We start from the raw sequence: 20368 nt of genomic DNA on the forward strand, positions 1-20368 counted from the left end.
ACTGCCCCCAAACACCCTCCCAAAGTCACCTTTCCAAGACCAGCACACGCCTGAAACCTCTGTTACTCAAAGACCTACTTACAGATTGAGGGTAAGCGCAGCTCAGTAACACAGTGGGGCAGTCTGACTGTAAATCATCCTGCTGTTCAGGACCCTGCAACGGTGGAGCACAGTTCTCCTGCGGTTCTTGGTTTCCAGCCACACCTGCTGCTTCCGCATCACCCCGAGCGACAGGTGAGCGAGATGCAACACGCAGGCTGTGAGTGCAGCCCCAAGCCTGCACGTGCTCAGAAACACAGCTGCTGTGAGGGACAGCTCAGCGGCCTCAGCGCCTGCCATCTACAGACATCCACAGCAGTCTGACGGTGTCCAGACATCACCTGAATCCGATGGGCCTACCAGACTTCCGCTGGAGACCTACACTAGCACAGAGCCAAATTAACCCTCCTAAGAACATGAAGCAATTGCACTGTCCTGTTTTTCAGTCAACGCAAATTCAAATTGCAAAACTTGTAAAGACGCTAAAGACCGTAAAGACGCTAACAAGTTTATTATATAGAGATGCAATGTGCTGTGTCTTTATTGAACTGGTTTTCTTAAAACTCCTCTCACGCCTCACATCGGCTGTGTCTCCAAGGAGGGTCTGGCTACTGAACACGATATCACACCGCAGCTTCCCTGCTTCCTAACAGAAGATAAATACCTGACACATAACCGAAGTGATTTTTTTTTCCAGAGGATCGTGTTTTTCCTCTGAGCAATGTTTTTGCTGTTTGGACCGCCATATTTTTCCAGACCATACCCTCACTCCCTCTGGGTTGTGTTCTCAGCACCTCGAGTCAAGTCTGGAACTCGCATACATATTCCAAGACCAGGCATGAAGCAACAGCTTGATTGTCTAACTCGCTGTAACAGTTTGTATTGTTTCTTCAAAGTTACGGCGCTCTCCGTTATTGACTGAGGTGGTATTATACATAACATCTGCTCAGTGTCGAATGTTATAAACACCGCTGCCAATGTCTCATGAACGATAAATGGTTTCCAAGCAGTGCTTGAAATGGAGGAGATTTAATACATGTGGAAATTTCTGCTCATGTTACTCTTTCTACTGATATTTTGGAAATTTGGTATAATTTTGAGCCTAAAATATGCAGAACTATATACCAAAACGTGATTATTTCCTATGACATCCCACTGTAGTAAAACTGTAGAAAAACGATAACATACTACATAATTTATGCAACTCCATATTATCTTGACTTAGTAGTTAATATGGGAACTAGGTATTCGTAGGCTACCACCTGGGTTAACGGCTGCCCCTATCCTAATGAACTCCTGCATGGTCAGCAGGCACTGTGTGTCTCTGTAGTGACAAAGGGGTGGACATGGGCAGAGAGACAGGATTGGTTGACAGGGACACAGGACTAAATGTGGATACTGCAACGGTGGCTATAGAGACAGAGAAGAGGACCACATAACCACAAAAACATACAATTATCCAAAACAGGCCGGTCAGCCCAGCTTCTAACCCACTAAAACACACAATAATAAAGCATGTAGCAAACAAACTTGCTCAGTATTCTCTGAGCAGGCTTTTCACAGTTTTAACATATGCATATAGTATTACACACTTTATCCTTTATACACGCGAATGGTTCTTACAAAAATGGAACCTCAGTGCAAGTCAAACGTTTGCAATAACATATACAGTACTACCATGTCCTGTGGTTGACCTTCCACTTGCAGAGACTTGACTCTTGGAATCAATCCCTTCTCTCATCTCTCAGGCAGCCAGAATGCTTTATATAAGGGACTGTCATTCAAAGCAGCAGTTTGCCAACAATAAAGGCGTTTAATGTAATCTATTTAACAAGGCCAAATTCAACAGGGCAGTATTGACAGTGGTTTCCCGCAGCCCATTTTAATATATTTTCCGAGATCCTGTGTGTTCCAGAACGTGCTGTATACTTCTGTGTCCCTGAGTCCATGGGCTGTATAAAATCTGTATTTCAGAGCAGAGCACATCTGGAATCAGCCTCACCTCTCATACATCTATGCTTCATGAAACAACTGATTTAAAAAAAAACTTTCACATTTTCACTCATTACTTATATTTTGTAGCATTTGTGTTTCATTTTTCATCATTTTGGACCAGTTCCAAAGGTATCTGTCACGGTGAGTCTATCGAGTGATGGTGGAATGCCAAAACATGTTCAGAATAAAAATAGACCGAAATCTTACCTGTGGAAGCTGTAGGTTTTAAAACATTTTTTTAAGGGCCACATAAACATTACCTGCAAAATGAAGCGCGTTCATGTCCTGCGGATGGGGCCATCAATCCGTCAGTCAATCTGCTTTTATTTGCCGTAGCCCCCTTTGCTAAAGGGATTGCAAAGTGCTCTACAAACAGATTAAAAGAAACCCTCAGCACACATGAGAGCAGTAATAAAAGGCTGCTGAAAGCTAAAGTATAGCTAATTAACAGCATTTCAAACAAAAGATGGCCAAAAGCGGGTCATTGTCTTGAGTTTGGGCCCCCGTTGATGTGGTGTAGCGCTTCCAAGCGGGATGGGGGTAAAGACGGCTTACAGCAAATCCCTACATCATGTTTCTCAGATCCGGTATATTCCACTGCACTGTATCAACTAAGCTTCACTGTAATATTTTAACAAGTAGCTTAACTGTTGCTTTTGTTGTTTCTTTTTCAAGATAAAGCTCTAAGCAGCCATAGCAGAATGAATTACACGATGGTCTGTCATTCCTGACTGCAGGCCGTTGCCTGTTGTCAGGAGGCCCCAGGGTTTTCACATGACTGCAGTTTTCGACACCTTTTGCTAATTACGAGCAATGGAGCATTATGGGCTATAAACACAGTTAGTAGCCCCCTCATCTTCAAGCCCAGGTATCCACCAATCGGAGCTGACTAGCCCAGGTATCCAACAATATATATCATAAGGTATAATTATATGACATAGTTCACTCATCCTTTTCCTTTGTCTTCCTTCTTGTACTTTGACCAGCTATTCTCTGTTTTCCGATTACTTACCGTGTTAGGGTCTTAGTTTGTCAGCAAATGCAAGGCAACGTGATGGATAATTTCTTGACTGCTGCAGAAATTACGGCTGTCGTCTGTTTGTCTACAGAAGTACGAGAAGTCAAAAGAGATATTTAGCTGCTACGCTCCCTGCATTACAAGCAGACCACTTTGAATTTGCCACTTTATTTCCATGGCTGTGAGGAGGAGAGAATTTCAAATGATGTAATTCTGTGCTGGAGAATTGGAATCTGCTTCGAGGGATTTCCCTTCACAAGTCTTAGCTTGATACCACAACTTTAGGCAAGTCCAGGATTGGAAGATACATAAAGGGCTGTTTCCAGCCCCCAAAAAACTATTTTAAAAACCCTGAAAATATCTTTTGCGATCACATTCAAATAAATTTTGAATCTGTTGTAGAGACAGCCCAACAAGCACGCTCCTTTTCTGTACCAGATCATAAGACACAAACCGGAACATTACAGAAACACCAACTGCTCGGTGCCAGAATATCCACTGCAATGAGCCGCACCACAAACACACGCCCTGTCCGTCGCTCATACAATATATCACTTTTCGTTGTGTTTTGTGGCACAAATCACCATAAAACAACTTTCTATTGTTTAGAGTTACAGTTTGTCCTGTAGTCAAGGACGTCAGCACTGGGTACCTCTGCCTTATAAAATCTAGTGATAATGAATACATTCGCAACATTAAGGTGTTGTCAGCATTTAATGAATATAGCCACACTTCCCCACATACATACACACATCACTACACACAAAGTGTCAAATGTTAATGTGCTGTCAGAGCTCACATCGATATGAGCCACGTAAGGAGTATATATAGAATGATACTATGAATAATTATTATGCCAATAATAATAGTGATCATTATTATAATTTGTAAATGACCTATTTTAAGTGTCCACAAAAAGGCAGCGATATTTCGTGCCCCCGTAACAACACCAAGGCTCACTCCTCCATTTATCTCGCGTTAGGCCCTGCTCGCTCGGCCCGGAGTGCGACATTAATAGGGCTGGGTGTTAACGATGCCATTTGTGAATGAGAATGACACGCTGCTGAAAAAGCAGCTGACGTTCAGGCAGCTTGTGCAGCAGGAGGGCCAATCGAAACAGCTGTTAGCGGGAATGGCTGCTTTAGCTGGACTTTCACACGTTCCGCGACATGGGGGAGGGCAAACCCACGCTTCCCGGAGCAGGGGCGACATGGGGGACCCTGACCCCAGACGATAACGAGGCCTCATAGCTAAACACCATTCCATCTCAACATACTCCAGCAAAATATATGTGCCTGCACAGCGCAACCCAAAGCTGCAGACACTGCACCAGAGTAATTATTTTTCCATCTGTTGACTACCTAAAAATTACCTATCATTTTTCAGTAAGCCACACAGAGTATGGCAGGAGTGCAATCTTCTGTTATTCTGTTTTTGTTGTGGTACCCACATATTATTTCTCATTGTGTCATAAAGATCTTGGTCCTTACATGTTGCCTTTAATGGGGAATTCTGTTGTTTTGATGCCAGTTGTTCTAATGTGCTGGCATGACTGGAAGGAGGGTGCCATCATAAAACGTTCTACCTCTTAGATGCTACGTGTCTGGCTGGAGCAGCAATCGCCATTATAGTCAGGAAACTATGCACGGTACCTGAGGCTATAAAGCCTATCTTACGCATTGTCGATGTACTTCAGGTTCAAACCAGAACACTCCAGAAAAAATGCTAATAAAAAAAAAAATAACAAAATAAAAGCCAAATGTAAAAGTATAAACTAAAATTACACTAAACAATATTCGCAATACTCATAAATTTTATTTTCTTACTATTATGATGTAAGGAAATCTATCGATAGATCTGTAATGTTTTCTAGACTTATTTGCAAGAGTGTTACATAAACCTGAAGTGTATTGTATCTGGAGTACATATATTTGTAGTGGTCCTGCACTAAATCACTCTGTGTAGGTTTCTTCAGATGCACACCTGCAGGGGGCAAAAAGTGGGAGTTTTGCGTCTCTCACACTTACCTTTAATGTTTGATTTAATTTTAAAGATTAAACGGTAGTGGCTCTAAGGTTTTAAATGGGAAGTGAGGCGCCAAGCCATCAGCATTCTGCTCGCAAGAAATAGTGGAAATTCTTTCATGAAACATTTAAGAACCATTCGGTTCCAAAGGCGGATCAACGCACAGCTCATTTCTGGAAATGAGCACATTTTAATTCATGCGTCACACACCTTTAACCTGCAGTCATATATTTGTTTCCTTTAGAGTTTGGGAGAATGACTGGCTAATTGTGCGGGAAGAGCGAGTCCCATGATTCACCGTGACAAACGTTCAAGGCCGTTCGCTGTGGCAGATGCTCAGTTCCATTTAAAAATACATATTCTTCATTTCTTCATATGAAGAAAATTTTAGATAAGCATTCCGACATTATTCCAGTGAAAAAAGGGAGTGGTCCTTAACAAGTGTGCCTGCAATCTGTCTCTCCTCGTACTTTTTTCCATACAATTTCCACAGAATTATTTCGCTTCCTTGTTGCCAAACTAAACTATCGTAGATTTTCACTAGAAATCCAGCTCCCAGGAGTAAAAGACTACTCTAGAATCAACCGGCTTCATGAATGAAAATGAGTCATTTAGTTATAATGGCCAATGAAGAGAGTTTTACAAGACAGAAGTGAATCGTATTAGATAAACACCAGCTGCCGGCCCTTCATTTCACCTCGGCATTATCTTATGACTCCTGTATGCTCTTGGCTTATAGTGAGGCAGTATCTACACAAAGAAAACAAGACCCTAAATATGTAAGGCCCAGTTAAAGTGAATTTCACGTTCTGCAATTACAGCACGGGGTCAATGGGGACTGGTGAGATGTGACACTGAGTTTTATAAATGTGTCCATTGACGCTTCTTGCGTCCTGCTTCCCATTGCCAATACCTATGGCTGTAACATGCCTAAGAGTCACACTGGGGTGGATGCCAGAGTTACTTATGAGGGTGGGGTTAATCTAAGGACCTAGTGGCTTAAATTTAGTGAGAAGTGTAAGCCAAGGTTCATACCCCAAGGTGTTACTTAAGAAAATACTTGGATTTCATTGATGCCAGTGTGTATGACATTAAGGAATGGCCAGATATTTCTCAGGGAGGAAGATGAAAGACATTCTCTGCCATCATCATCACCATTGAGCTTACAGAGGAATGCTGAATGCACCGTTGCAGAAATAGACAAAGTTCAACGCCTTGTTGATGGGGACCAGAGTCGTCCTCCACTTCAGTTTTTATGTACCGTCTAACCCTCGGCACGAAGCAGCACTGTAATCGGAAGTGCTGACAAACATGTCATTTGGGGGTTGCTTTTTTTTCGCGAGGCGGAGAGAGGTGATGGGGGAGGCAGAGGCTGACCACTGACAGACAGCAAAGCAGCAACAAGCGAATCAAAACTGACAGCAAGACCAAGGGTGGGTGAGATCAGTGCAGAAAGAGCCTATTCCACATCAACACAGGAGATATATATGCTGAAAGCAGCAAGGGGGAGTCTTGGCTTATATTACAGATAACATTATATAACCAAATGCCAGCAAGTGTCTTTGTGCTTGACTGTGGAAGACTTAAGAGCCATTGGAATTAGCAAGAAAAAATACTGCGGCATTAATTTGCTGAGATGAAAATGATTTTGTCAGTAATCAGGGCCAATCTGCAGGGTTTTAATATCAGAAATGAATAACATCGAACAAACACAGGTTGCTGGGTATCACGTAATTACGCGGCACTAACTCAAATGAACTGCAATCCTGTACACGGTTGGGTGGAAGCCTGGCCTCAGCCAATCACAAACACAAATTACTGCTCGTATTTCCTGGATTAACAGGCCACTTGTGAGTGGTCTGTATAACTACTGCTCCTATCTGTCCTGGCGTATTACACTGTGATATTAAGATATTAAGACAGTAAGATTTTTCATTCACCGTACTTAAGGAGAATGAAAGAGTGATCAGAAACCAGTCAAATCTGGGTATTACTGAATGTTGATTCACATCACAAACCAATTAGCTCCTTTAAGTTTTTTTTTTTTTGGCCAGAAAAGCTCCGAATTGAAAGGTTATCCAAACCTGAAGTAAAGCACAGCAATAAAACCATTCAAAATGTACCTGTTTTGACTTTTAAAATCGTATTCTTTCACCCAGTTCTTTCACCTAATTGTTTTCTTTTTCTCATACAATTGAAAATAAGCGGAATGTTCAGCTCACCAGGTCAGTAAGCACTAAGGTCCAGCACCATGTTCTGATCGGCTGACAGCCATATGCAGGTCGAAACCTAAATGTCGCAGCTCTCCGCGACTCAGTATTATGAAGTGAATTTGACAGGAAAGCAGAAGCACAAAATTTGGGAAAAGCTTTTGATAATTATGAAGGGCGTGTGTGTGTGTATATTGATGGATCCTGTTCAATAATCCTGCAAGTGTGAATGTCTCCATTGGGTTTATAGGAAGCAGAGTTCGAGGATCTCCAAAAGTAGTAGTTTTCCAAGAAGTAATTCTCATGGTGAGTTACTATCTTGTCATTCCCAGTTCAGGCTCCAAGCACAAGTAAAAATTCTTGGAAAGTTCAGCCATCCGGAATTACACAGTTGGATCATCTGGGTTTACAAAAATCTGCATCTTGCTTAGAAAACATACACTACATAACTGAAAAAATGCCGCCATTTGTGACATGCGATCGAATCTTCTGTCCCCCAGTTTCACACACACATACACACTCACACACATTCTCTGTTCCCCAGGTTTTGATTTTCATTATGGGTTGCAGATCTTGCACATCTGCAACACACATTGGAGAAGCTAATGCCACAAATTCCTTACATGAATTATTACCATTTTTATAGGCAGAGCTCAAACAAAAACGGACATAAAAGTCAGTAAAATCATATGCAAATGGAAAAGACTGCTGTGTAAGATGGCGGGAACTACAGTGTGAACGGCCACTCACCCGCAGATTAGACAGGAATTCCGTGTAAATACTCACACTGAAAACTCCACGTTATATTTTTAGTTGGCACTACAAATTTTGATCTGAATAATGAAAGGGTTTCCCAACAGTCAGCACTCAATATCTCTCTGAGAAAAATGACCCACAGTGTCTCTGTATTCAAGAGCACAATTCAAATCACTCTGCACCCACGGAGGAGCCCTGCATTTGAACCAATGACAGCACAATAAAAGGCCACAGGGACCCAGCGTAGGGCAGGCAGCTCAGCTACTGGACAGGCTGTCATCTTCTGGAGGCGTTTAACTCGGAACCTTCCCAGGGTGCCCCTGTTGCTGTAAATCTCCTGACTTGAAAGCAGAGTTTTGTTGATGCTTCTTCATCACACTCATAGTCCATCTTTCACATTCCCCAAACAACCTTTACAGAAAGTGCCACATATGGTAATAGATCAAAGCAGTGGTGATAAAACTGCAGTATTAAAAGATTTCAATGATACTTGGGTGAAAAAAGAAACACCCAACATTAAGTGAAAATTATACTGTTGAAGATGAACTTTCCAGACTCTTTCCGGTGTGTATGTTTGTCAGAGAATCTTATAAAGTTTTACATGATGTGTTGTAGCACATTGTTCCAACAATACCTGACTGAATCATCCTGCCACTCTGAGATCGTGGACTGATTCACCGTGTCTTAAAATGGATTAACCATGATTGACATTCTATATCCTCATATACAAAAACTTTGCTAATTATATGTGCGGTGAAGACATGCTTTTTTCACCCTGATAGTCATTGCCGGCGGGTCCCAAAGTCCCCTTCAACACTGACACCTCAGCGTATGAAACACGGCAGGCCTGGTAGCCTCTGCCATGTCCTGCTCAGTGACAGAGCCCTGTGCTGCAGTTTTTGGCACTCTCATATGAATCATTACTCGGGCTACTTCCAACTTACAATACAAGGAGTGTCAATTCTCTTTGGCATTTATAATCAACATTATATCACAGTCAGCCTTGGAAAGGATTCCAGCTAGCAACTTCGCCATACCAAAGACAACAGTAGGGAAAGTGAACATCAAAGAGCGGGAGAAATAACCCTTGGAATTCATTCGCCTCCTGTTCCATTCTTTATTGTTTTTTTGGGTTTTCCTCTTAACAACCGAAGTGGAACAGCACTCAGAAGATGTAGAAGGCCTCTGTTTCCGTTTTAAATATGGCAGGTTTATCATGCTATAATTTGAATCCAAATGAAAGAATGGAGAGGGTGGGGGTGCTGAATGGGTAGAGCTGTTACCTCAGACCTCCAGGGCTGCGATTCTGACTGCTGCCTTTACTCCTTCTGTCTGCAGTTTCTGACTGTTGCCTTCACTTCTTCCATCTGCAGTGTGTGACTGCTGCCTTCGCTCCTTCCGTCTGCAGTTTGTGTCTTCTCCATGCACCGTGCCTCTTTCTTCTGTCACTCTGGTTTTCTCCTGTAGTCCAGAAACATAAGGTTAAATGGTCCACGGTGTGTGGTGGTGCATTTATGCGCCCCGAATTGCCTGAGGTATGTACCTCCAAGTGTTTGATGATGCCATGCAGAGTTTCCTCCTTAGAGAGCCCACAACCCAATGATGTATCCATCATCCCTCCTCAATATCGGGACTTCAAAGACGTCTTTAGCAAAGCCCAGGCATTTGGGCCTCCACCACATCGCCAGTCTGATCGTTCCTTCGAGCTGGTGGAGGAGGCAGTCCTTCCCAAAGGACGTCTCTACCCTCTCACACGTCTTCTTTGTGAAGAAGAAGGACGGGGGCCTCCGTCCCTACATAGATTACCGGGCACTGAACTCCATCAACAAAAAAACGTCGGGAACCTCTTCTACTCATCCCCTCCGCGTTAGAGTAACTGCGGTCAGCCCGATTCTTCACTAAATTAGACCTGCAGAGCGCATACAATTTAATCCGAATTTTAGAGGGAGATGACTGGAAAACCTCGTTCATTACCACCACGGGGCAGTATGAATACCTCGTGATGCCTTATGGACTGACAAACAGTCCATCGATATTTCAATCCTTCATCGGGGAGGTTCTGAGGGTAAGTACTACATAGGGAACTGAGAACTTTTGGCAAATTAGCCCTCGAGGAGGGGTGGCACTGGTTGGAGGGTGCTTTCCATCCCTTTCAGGTTCGCACTGACCATTGCATCCTGGAATATCTCCGCGAAGCCAAACGGCTGAATTCTCGTCAAGCCCGGTGGGCACTGTTCTTTACCCGCTTTGAATTCCAGGTTAAATATATTCCTGGATCCAAGAACATCAAGGCAGACTCTGCCCTCTCTCAGCAGTCTGATGCCTCTAAGGTCCGTGAGAAGCCAGTCAATATCTTGCTTCCCTCCTGCTTTGCCTGCACAGTCACCTGGGACCTGGAGGAACAATTGGAATGTCTGTCTCGACAGCAACCACCACCTGCTGAGTGTCCTCTGGATCAGAGGTACGTTCCTTTGCAACTCCACAACCAGGTTCTACAATGGGTACATACCTCCCTCGGTTCGGATCCCCCCGGAATGGCTTTGACCACCCGCCTCATCGCTCGTCACTACTGGTGGCACAGATGGAGGTGGGAGGTACATCACTATGTTCAATCCTGTCCCATTTGTGCCCAGAATAAAACCCCAAACACACCTCCATTTTACAACCGAGATTGGCTGTTGGTCAGTGTGACCCCACCTAGAAAATGGATGGATGTTATCCATGATCGTCGTATATCATTATATGTGTTGTTTGTCATTCACTTTAATCAATGACAATTCTTAAGCATACTGTCTATTCTTATTGAAATTACTCATTACTCATCATCATTATAATCGTAAAGAGCGTGATTATGCTGTCTTTGGGCTTCCCTTCACCATTACGTCCTGCAACAGGCACCGAGGAAAGTCAGAGATGGTAGGAGGGACAGCGAAGGCAGACAACAAGACAGCACAGCATCTTGAGCCTCTGTCTCCTAGCTGAGTCACATGCAGTGGCAGGGAGCGTCCAGAGAGGTGGGGTCGGCCAGTTGTGAGGCTCCCCCGACTTCAACACAACGCTCACCTGTCTCAGAGCATTCAGGGACACGACTCATCTCCCATGCTATCAAAAACTGTCAAAATTCTTTGCTAGTCAGACAATGTACTATTTAACTTCTTCCAGCTCCCCGGATTAACTTGACTAAATGCAACAGACTTGCATAATCCTTAAGATCACAGATCTGTCTTCAGTATTGCTTAATGTACAGACCTACTGGTCTGCTCTTGCCTGGCACTCTATATCTTGGCCTGAGGTGTGAAACGCTTCTGCTATGTTGAAGAGCATTCCATGCTTTTTCATGGGTTTGTTGCATAGAGTTAGTCCATGTTGCGTTCTCTTAACATCTGTTGTCACACGTGGTCCAGCAGATGAATCATCCGGTGCATTTACTGCCCAGAGCCCCTGCTTAGTCACAGACCCAATCGGGGTCAAGCAATGACGTGGCTCTCATTCCTGTAGGCCACAAATAGGGCAGACACACAGCTCACAGGCATAGCGAGGTGCTCGACAGTGCTCAGCGACAACAGAACAGCGCCAGTCAGCTAGCCAAACGTCTTACAAGCAAATTTAATAAGACTACTTCTGTACTAGTGATTCACGATGTAATTTGCAAAGAGGAAAAATAAGACGGCCTTGGCAAAACAAGCCTTGAAAGAATCATCCATCCCTCTTATTCAGCTTCTTCTGGTCCGAGGCACGACTGGGCCTGGAGTATCTGCGCAAGAGTCAGTGTTTCCCAGAGTTTAGACCTAGGTCAAAAAAACCCACAGACTACTTCACTTTGAGCGAAAAGCATAGCAAACAACAGTGTTTATCAAGTCTTGTCAAATTCCCTATGGAATCTTTAATCATCTCTCCCTAGAGTATTGTCATTTGTGCAGGTGGAAGTAGGCTGAGGCAAAAAGCCCTTAGAGTGCAACCATAAAGCAGAGCAGGAGGTCACTGCAAAGTGTGAGTCGGAATGAGAAAAAACAACAGAAAAGCGAACGCCCGGGAGAATCTTCTCGGTGTTACCAAAGCAAAACTCCAATGCTCAATGAACGGGCCAAGAGTGTGTGTGTGTCACATGATGTTCAGCAGAGCTCCAAACAGAAGCAGAACGTAGGGAGAGACGGCCAGGTGATGGTTTTGATTTCCAGGATATCGAGAATCCAGCAGAGGTGGTATCAAAGCTGCACCAAAAGTAAATCAGAAAACGAAAGGAGCTCTTTAGCAGGTAAGGAAAAAACCGGCTGTGCGTCAGAGAAAAATGAAGGTCGTTCGAGGGTCTATATTTCACCACAGGACTGTACAATCTAGTAACAACAGTATTCTATCGTCATATCTTAAATAAATCAAATACGTTAGCCACAAAAGCTTTGTTAGAAACTTGTTCTAATCAAATTAAATGTCAAATAAATGAGGTAAGCCAGTGCGGTTTTGATGAACTCTCTCAACTCTATCCAAAAAATCCAAATCAAATATGATGTTATCTGTAATTCCTTTTGGTTCATCATCAAAGAAAGTACTGGAACAAACTCATGCTATGATGTGATTAGCCACTGGTGTTACTTTATAATTAGGATCCATGTTCGCTCATCAAATGTTGACGACTGCTAGTCACGTTTACAGCTTTAGGTAGACATTGATAACCTTGTGGTAACTCCAACCATGCCAGTGGACAGGATGACCTTTGACCTTCAGTAGACACAGAAACATCTGCATCATCGCTGCAGAAGGTCACAGGGGTGATTTTTTTTTGCACTCATGTCATATTAAACAGTATCACAGTTTCTTTTCTTCACATGAACCCTGTCGATTTACTGACGCTCAGACTAGCTGAGCAAAACAAGATTTCTACTCTGGCTCCAAGTCACTGAAAGCCAAGGCACTGCCCCCAGTTCCAGCCCTTCTTTCCCAAGTGGGGGGTTACAGCCCCACAAAGTATAAACAGCAGCCCCTATTACTGGAGACACAAACCAGTCCTTCTGTTAGTGTACTGTAACTATGGCAACTGAATTTCATTAGAGCGTTATCATATTTGAAAAAATAAACTGAAATAAGAACATGAGAAAAAGAAGATTCCACCCACTCAATGTCGCAAGCAAGTGGTTGGATCAGAACAGAGCATTATAAGTTCACAGGACAGCAAACTGTACCACAGTAGTTGTAAGTCACTTTGGATACGCGCCTATAAAGAAAAATAATAGCACTGAGACAAGCGACACACAGCCACATTCATCTGACCCCAGAATGACCTATCTGTCCATTTATAGTGGCCTAACTTCAGCCAGCGTCCATTTACACTGACAAACCCCACCAGTCTATACTTACGAAGACATACAAACCCTAAGGGTTCATGACAAAGACAAACCATGACAGAAGAGGGCAAACAGGAGCACATGGACAGTAGACTGTCTGAGCACACACGCGCAGCGCATTGAGGCCCACGGAGAGCTTGCATGCCTGGAGTATTTTACCCTGTAGACAGGGCGCATTAAATGTGGCACATTAAAAAGGCAAGCAGATGGGATACACAGACAGGTGGAATAACATACACAGAGCAAGAATATCTGCCCAAATGTTAGAAACATTTTTTTCTGAGGGTGGATGATCACAGAAACTGCATATAGTCACTCCCTCTATTCTACAACATCATTTAATTTAGATGGTTCAATTTTTCATACGTTTCCCTGACCATTTTCCATCTGGCTGCTCAGGGGTACATACTTACATGGAATGCCAGTTCACCGCAGGGCACACACACACCAATTTGCCTAAGTTCATCACAGGGATTCATCACACACACACCAATTTATCTAAATGTCACCTACCTGTAGGAGGAAGTCGGAGTACCTGGAGGAAACCTGCACAAGACAAGGAGAACATGCAAACTCCACACAACACAACATGCAAACTCCAGAGTGAGGGGTTTGTATAACTTGACCTGGATGTGTTAGGTACAGTCTCACCCATCAGGTAACCACACCAACTTCCTACCCTTCTAGATAATCATTTTCATTGAATGTTCAGGTTGTACTTGATCTCCTACAGAATCTGCCTGGTTATCACTGGGTCTTCCTTCAAAATGAAGGTCCAGTAGCCCCAGTGGAAAATGACATTGTCCTGTGTATGTTTCTTACACACAGTATGCTAATCCTACTTTAAACAAAATGTCAAATATACGCACAAAGGAAACTATTTAAACGGGTTTAATTACATTATCAATCAAGCTTATTGTATGCTACTGGATCACAGTTTGTATATTCTGTCTTAAGGAACGTGAGTCAGAGTACGTCAGAGGTAGAACGCAGGTCCCAGCCATGCTGTGAACATGCAATAATATGCAGCACCACTGTTAGGGTCAGCAGCTAGCAAATACTACATGCTAAAGTGCTGGAGAGTAAGTATGGGAGCAGATGTCTGACATAGTGAGGGCCAGCTGGGTACATATGCTGTCAGCTGCTGCCATATTTCTGAAGTGAGCAAATTACATGTTATATCATTATACATCCATCCATCCATCCATTTATATGTAACAATGACTCCAGAACAGAAAGAGAGTGAAAGCCTGGAGAAAGAGGTGTAGAGGAGGTGACAGGATGCCAGTTTGTCACAGGGCAAGCTCTCACCTACACAGTCACATACAATAATACGTTATTATTGTAAAGTTCTGATTCAGTACGACTGCCGACCTTTTTAACTGATAGGGTGCAGTAACTCCATCCAATAAACCTGGCAATCAGTTACAATCCACAAGGCCGATTTCTGTGTCTCTATTTTATTATGATTTAAAAACGTTTTTGATTTTCTAAAAATCTTCTAGTAAAGAAAAGCGTTGACAACCAGGTGGAATGATCTTGAAGATATGGTTCCTGACAAGAAAACCTGAACCCACAGCTGACCACACAAACTTCTCAGTCGCTTTATTGCTTGTCCTGGATGAGTTACTGAACCAGGGACAGCACGCCTGCCTAAATCTGGGTCCCCCGAGATTTCTCTGACTTAATGTTCCATCCAAGAGGAACATTTGGAGACGGGGGCACTTCCTCTGTGTTTGCCTGGGGCTCCCCCTTTGTATGCAAAAAAGGCACTTTTCAAGGGAAGCAGTGATTTCAAGCATGCAATACGATCCTATAACACAGTCACTCAATCCTGTGAACTACTTTGCAACCAAAGCCAATATGCCGTATAACATAAATCTCAAATTCATATTTCCATAGAAGGAAATCTATATAGGAACCAAGGTAATGAGAGTAACAAGCAGATGAAGCCTGCGAGAAAAGCGAAGAGCCGGATGAACGAGGAGTAACAAATGTGTAAGTGCTGCTGACCACAAGCCGCAGGGTCCAAGAGGCAAAATCTTTCCTTAGAAGTGGCCCATCCTGAATCTGAATGACAGACACCACAGAGAAACAATCGGGAAACGCACAGCAAAGCGATATCTACATTAATCACTCTTAGCGAGGGAGAGAGTGTTACTGATACCACCCTCTACCGGATCCCACAGGCTTCCTCCTCTATCCAAGGCACGTCTATCATTAATCAAAGTGAACGCCGACGGGACTTTAGGTCATTAACGTGTGTGATGTGCTGCATGTGGAATTTGCCCTGGTGTCTCCTCAGGGGACAGAATCTACAGAGGGCAGGACTCTGTCCTTTCACACCGCGGAGAGCAGAAGACACAGCCTGACCAATGATGGACACTGAACAGCAGCCACCAACTTGGACCCTGGTCTAATAAGAATTAGTACGTCTCAGCATTCCAACTGCATGAGACGGAATGACCTCTCCCCGCCTCATATCAGTCACCATTTTAATTACACTCCACTCAGTCATAATACACATGAAACGCTCAATCAGCTCTAACCCATCTTCTTAATGACTCTACTCATTAAGCTCTTCAAAGTGACGTACAAGTACGAGCAGAGCGCGGGGTCAGCTAGTGTCAGTTGGGGTTAAAGGACGTGTTTAAGAAACACACTGCTGGATGGCTACTCTGTCAATCATGAGGTTCAAACCCACAACCTTCCAGACATGGGTATGGATTCCTATCCTGCTAGGGTAGACGCCACCCCGGCCCTCCCACTCGCTCATTACAGCAGTATATTATTCTACTCATGTATTCTCATGTCCTTCATATTAACTACCCAGGCAGATATTCTCTGCACCATTTTAATACATATCTCATGATCCAGTGGACTGTAATGCTACTGTAATGTTGCTCATTACCTTCTTACTACATGCATTTGTTTGACAAATGAATAGAAGTGTTTCATTATTAAATATTTTCTATACACTAATTGCATACGCTGCATTTTCCAAAGTGGGTATTAGTTGTTGTAAAAACAGAAAGCCTTTCCAAATAATTAGCCTCTCAGGAAAATGTCAAACAAAATAAAGCAGTATTAAGAAACCAGTTATCCAGTGGAAACTGCAGATACATTTATTTGAAATTTCAGTAAGTTTAGTTTTGTGCTTATTTTCTCTGCTGATTTTTAAAGTACACACTACGCAGTATATTTTTTATAAATTACTATTTTACCGATTTTTATAATAAACTTTACAGCTCAGGAACATCCATCTGTCACTGGCATAATTAAAAAAATAAATGAACTCTTTAGAAAAGCAGTTTCCTTTTGGAATGCCCATGTTATTGACACGTACGCTCCAGAAGCCCTTGGTATAATCATTGTCTGCTTAAAGCAGATGACAGCAGACTAATTTATTTGCACTTTGTGGAAGAGGCTAAGATACAGAAGGTATCCAGGTAGCTGCTAAACAGAGTTCCTGCTGCAGAGTTCCTCCTCCTTTCATCAGTGCTTGTGGTTGGGTGCTTCCAGACATCTGTGGAATGCAACTGTGAGGTTTAAAATCTCCACTGGCTTCAGCCGACACCGAACAAAGAGGGCTGCCAATGGATACCACGCTTACGGGCTCCTCGTAAATCCAGAGGAGCCTTCGGAAGCGACTCCGAATTCTGATTGAGTGCAAACCCATAACACAGAGTTGTTTGTAGGATTTTACCTTTATGTAATTCAGGTATAGAACTGCAGTGAACCCGCATCATTCGTTTAACCATGCTAACCCATGAGAATATAATAAAAGATTACAAAAAAAGATTACAAATCTACAGCCAAACTGTGCAGGACCTTGAGTTGGAATTCTGGGCTTCCGTATGGCAGCGTGAAGATGAGGCCCCATACTTTACAACAAGTGGAACGGTGTGGAACCAGTGAAACGTCACAGGAGCACGTAGACCTTCCGTCAAAGAAAGCAAACCGAATTCACGTTTATTACGACGGCTAATTGCTTTTCCTGAAGCCGTAAATGTTTTTCCCCGACGTCCTTGGAACAATTCAGAATGGTGGATGATAACGCTCAGTTTAATTCGGGGTCATTTCTGTACACATATGGTTATGAGATTGACAGATTCCAGTTCAGATGCTAACCCAGTTAGCAAACAGGCCCCTCTGTTTTCCTTTCACGTTCAGGCCCTGCGGCTGCCATCCAGTCAGGCAAGAGTGATACAAACAGCCTAAGAGCCATGTAAACAAAAGCACATGGTTTTGTTTAGGTAATATCATCTTATTCCAAATATGCATTGTTTTCTATATATGCCTCATTTTGTCCTTATCAGGCCTTTTTGTGATAGAACAGAAAAATGAACTGTACAGCATCAAAAGCTTGGACTCCCTTCCTGGGACTGGCGAAACTTTTATTTAATCACCACAGAAGGACAGACCTTTGAAGAGACATTTCAGTGCCACGCAGTGAGGGCAGGCAGACTGGTGACAGTGAGAAAGCAGAGGCTGAACCCAATTAGCAACATACTGTAGTCATACCCCCATATCTAACCAGCAGCACCCCCCAGGAGAAAGATACTTAACTTTCGACGCAATAGATACACATCCCATCTGTCCATTTTCCAAACCGCTTATCCTACTGGGTCGCGGGGGGTCCGGAGCCTATCCCGGAAGCAATGGGATAGATACACATTTTAAAATCAAAAGTATTTTTCCCAATAAATAATGGAGATCCACAAATAATGAGCAGGAGAAACAAAAGCTGAGGCAGAGATATGAGACGAAAAGGCACGTGGGACAGAGGGAGAGAAAACCGAGGCAGAAGGGGTGAGGGGTCCTAGTGCATCATCTATATAAAAAGCAATCATCACTCGTCATAAATGCAGAGGGACCTTCATAGAAGAAGGCGGAAGGTTCTCTGGCTGCCTGTTGCTGTGACCAGACTAAATAAATATTTAGAGATGGGGAAGAAGAGGCATCACCAGCTAAAGATTAACTGTGAGGAAACATCTGTATGAAATCCAGCTGCAGAATCTGCTTTCATCAGGACCGCTGGCCGCAAGCCTGCAAACGAGCGCCGGCAATCAGGGGCTGCTTTTTCAATCCCATCTCATCTCTCTGTGACTCTTCTCCCCATAGTGACATTGACTCCCCATGTCTGTGTGCAGCCTCCGTCATGCCCAGTAAGACTGCAGCCCTAACAGCTTGACTGGCGGAATGCCATCTGACAGCCAGTGACCATTAGAAATGCAAGAAGCTGTAAAGAGGAATGACTTCAGTCAGCAAAACAACTCGTTGACTTAAGGTGCCCCCTCCTCTGTGAAGTGTATGACATCTGAGAAGGTTGCCTACATTTTTACATTCAGGGACATTAGGATAGATGCTTACACACATTTCATACCTACTGCACAACCAAGCGCCTAGGCATGCAGACTGCACCTACAAACATTTGCGAAAGAATGGGTCGCTCTCAGGAGCTCAGTAAATTCAAGCATGGTACCGTGATAGGATGCCACCTGTGCAATAAGTCCATTCATGAAATTTCCTCACTACTAAATATGCCACAGTCCACTGTTAGTGGTATTATAACTAAGTGGAAGCAATTGAGAACAGCAGCAACTGAGCCACGAACTTGACTGGCCTGCACAAAGCCCTGACATCAAACTGATAGAACACCTGTGGGATGAGGTAGAGCGGAGACTGCGAGCCAGGCCTTCTCGTCCAACATCAGTGCCTGACCTCACAAATGCTCTCCTGGAAGAATGGTCAAAAATTCCCAAGAACACACTCCTAAACCTTGTGAAGAGCCTTCCCAGAAGAGCTGACGCTGTTATAGCTGTAAAGGGGGGGCCAACTCCATATTAAAGCCTATGTATTAAGAATGGGATGTCATTAAAGGTCATGTGTGTGCAAAGGAAGGCGTCCCAATACTTTTGGCAGAGTACAGTGTAGGAAACCAGCTGCATTTAGTGCTGTGGCAGCATTGTCTGAATGTGCTAAGAACAGAAAAATACACTGGTCATGTGGCTCAAACAAGCACTATGCCACTAGACTACAGGGAGAAATCCATGGCCAACATGATTTACACAAGTCTGCTTCTTTGTTTTATACTGCAACAACATTCACAAAAATGAACAGAAATATTTATTAATGTGCAAACTCAGCAATCTGTTCTCAAATTAAATACACTTTAAAAAATCATAAAAATATCACTGTCTTCCCCAACTACCCAATTCTAGTCCTAAAGTACACACCAGTGCCCAGTACAAAACATACAATAGAGCACAAATAAAACTTATAACTAGTAATTAACCTTTACAAAACATACATCTAGTTTGTATACATTTTACTGTGTTGAAACGCACAGTAAGAAAACTCTGCCCTAGCCTGACATACATGCAGTCACGCTTCTTCCTTCTTTCAGCATAAAGTACAGTAACTGTATTTCCACACAGTCAACATGACAGCTCTGATGAATTTCCACGATTTTTCAGAGTAGAGCCATTACTGATGAAAATCGACTGATATCGGCCTGATATCTGACCTTTCAGTTTTTGCCAGTATCGGGCCAATACAGATATCATGATCGACCCCTGCCCCGCCCCCTGTTTACTATGTCAGTCCCCTTGTTGGTCAGCAGATGTCTCTGGTCTCCCCAGGGGCCCTGGCTCTTGCTGTGTTCTCCTGATCGCCAGGCTGCTTCGTGGCTTAATGGGCAGTGCGGGTGGTTGCCATTCACTTTATTATCATAGGCTTGGCCAGTGGTCACCCTCAACCAAGTTTATAATTTAATATTTTTTATTCTTTTAGAACTGTGTTGGTCAGACGATATTTTCATTATGATTTCTTTGTTTTGTTCCCTGTTTATTCGTAATTTTAGTCTCTCCTGGTGTTTAGTTCCTCACCTGTGCTCTCCTGTTCTTAGTGCTTCCTAAATGCCCACACCTGTCTCCTGTTTATCTCCTGTGTGTGAATCTGAGTGCCAGCCCCTGGTCATCTCG

General features: G+C 43.3%; 1 protein-coding gene across 5 annotated transcripts in view; it reads right to left on the reverse strand.

Moving 5' to 3' along the window:
• The window catches only part of LOC125706037 (uncharacterized), a 129167-nt gene that overhangs the window by 53686 nt on the left and 55113 nt on the right, over window positions 1-20368 (reverse strand). For 4 of the 5 annotated variants that reach the window (XM_048972471.1, XM_048972470.1, XM_048972472.1 and 1 more), the window contains one exon: window positions 9327-9504. The gene's annotated coding sequence lies outside the window, so the exon portion shown is untranslated. Of the gene's footprint in view, window positions 1-82; window positions 142-9326; window positions 9505-20368 lie in introns of those variants that run through there. The other variant, XM_048972473.1, reaches the window with a different exon arrangement.

The sequence above is a fragment of the Brienomyrus brachyistius genome, chromosome 13 (genome assembly GCF_023856365.1).
Source record: "Brienomyrus brachyistius isolate T26 chromosome 13, BBRACH_0.4, whole genome shotgun sequence".
Classification (NCBI taxonomy): Eukaryota; Metazoa; Chordata; class Actinopteri; order Osteoglossiformes; family Mormyridae; genus Brienomyrus; species Brienomyrus brachyistius.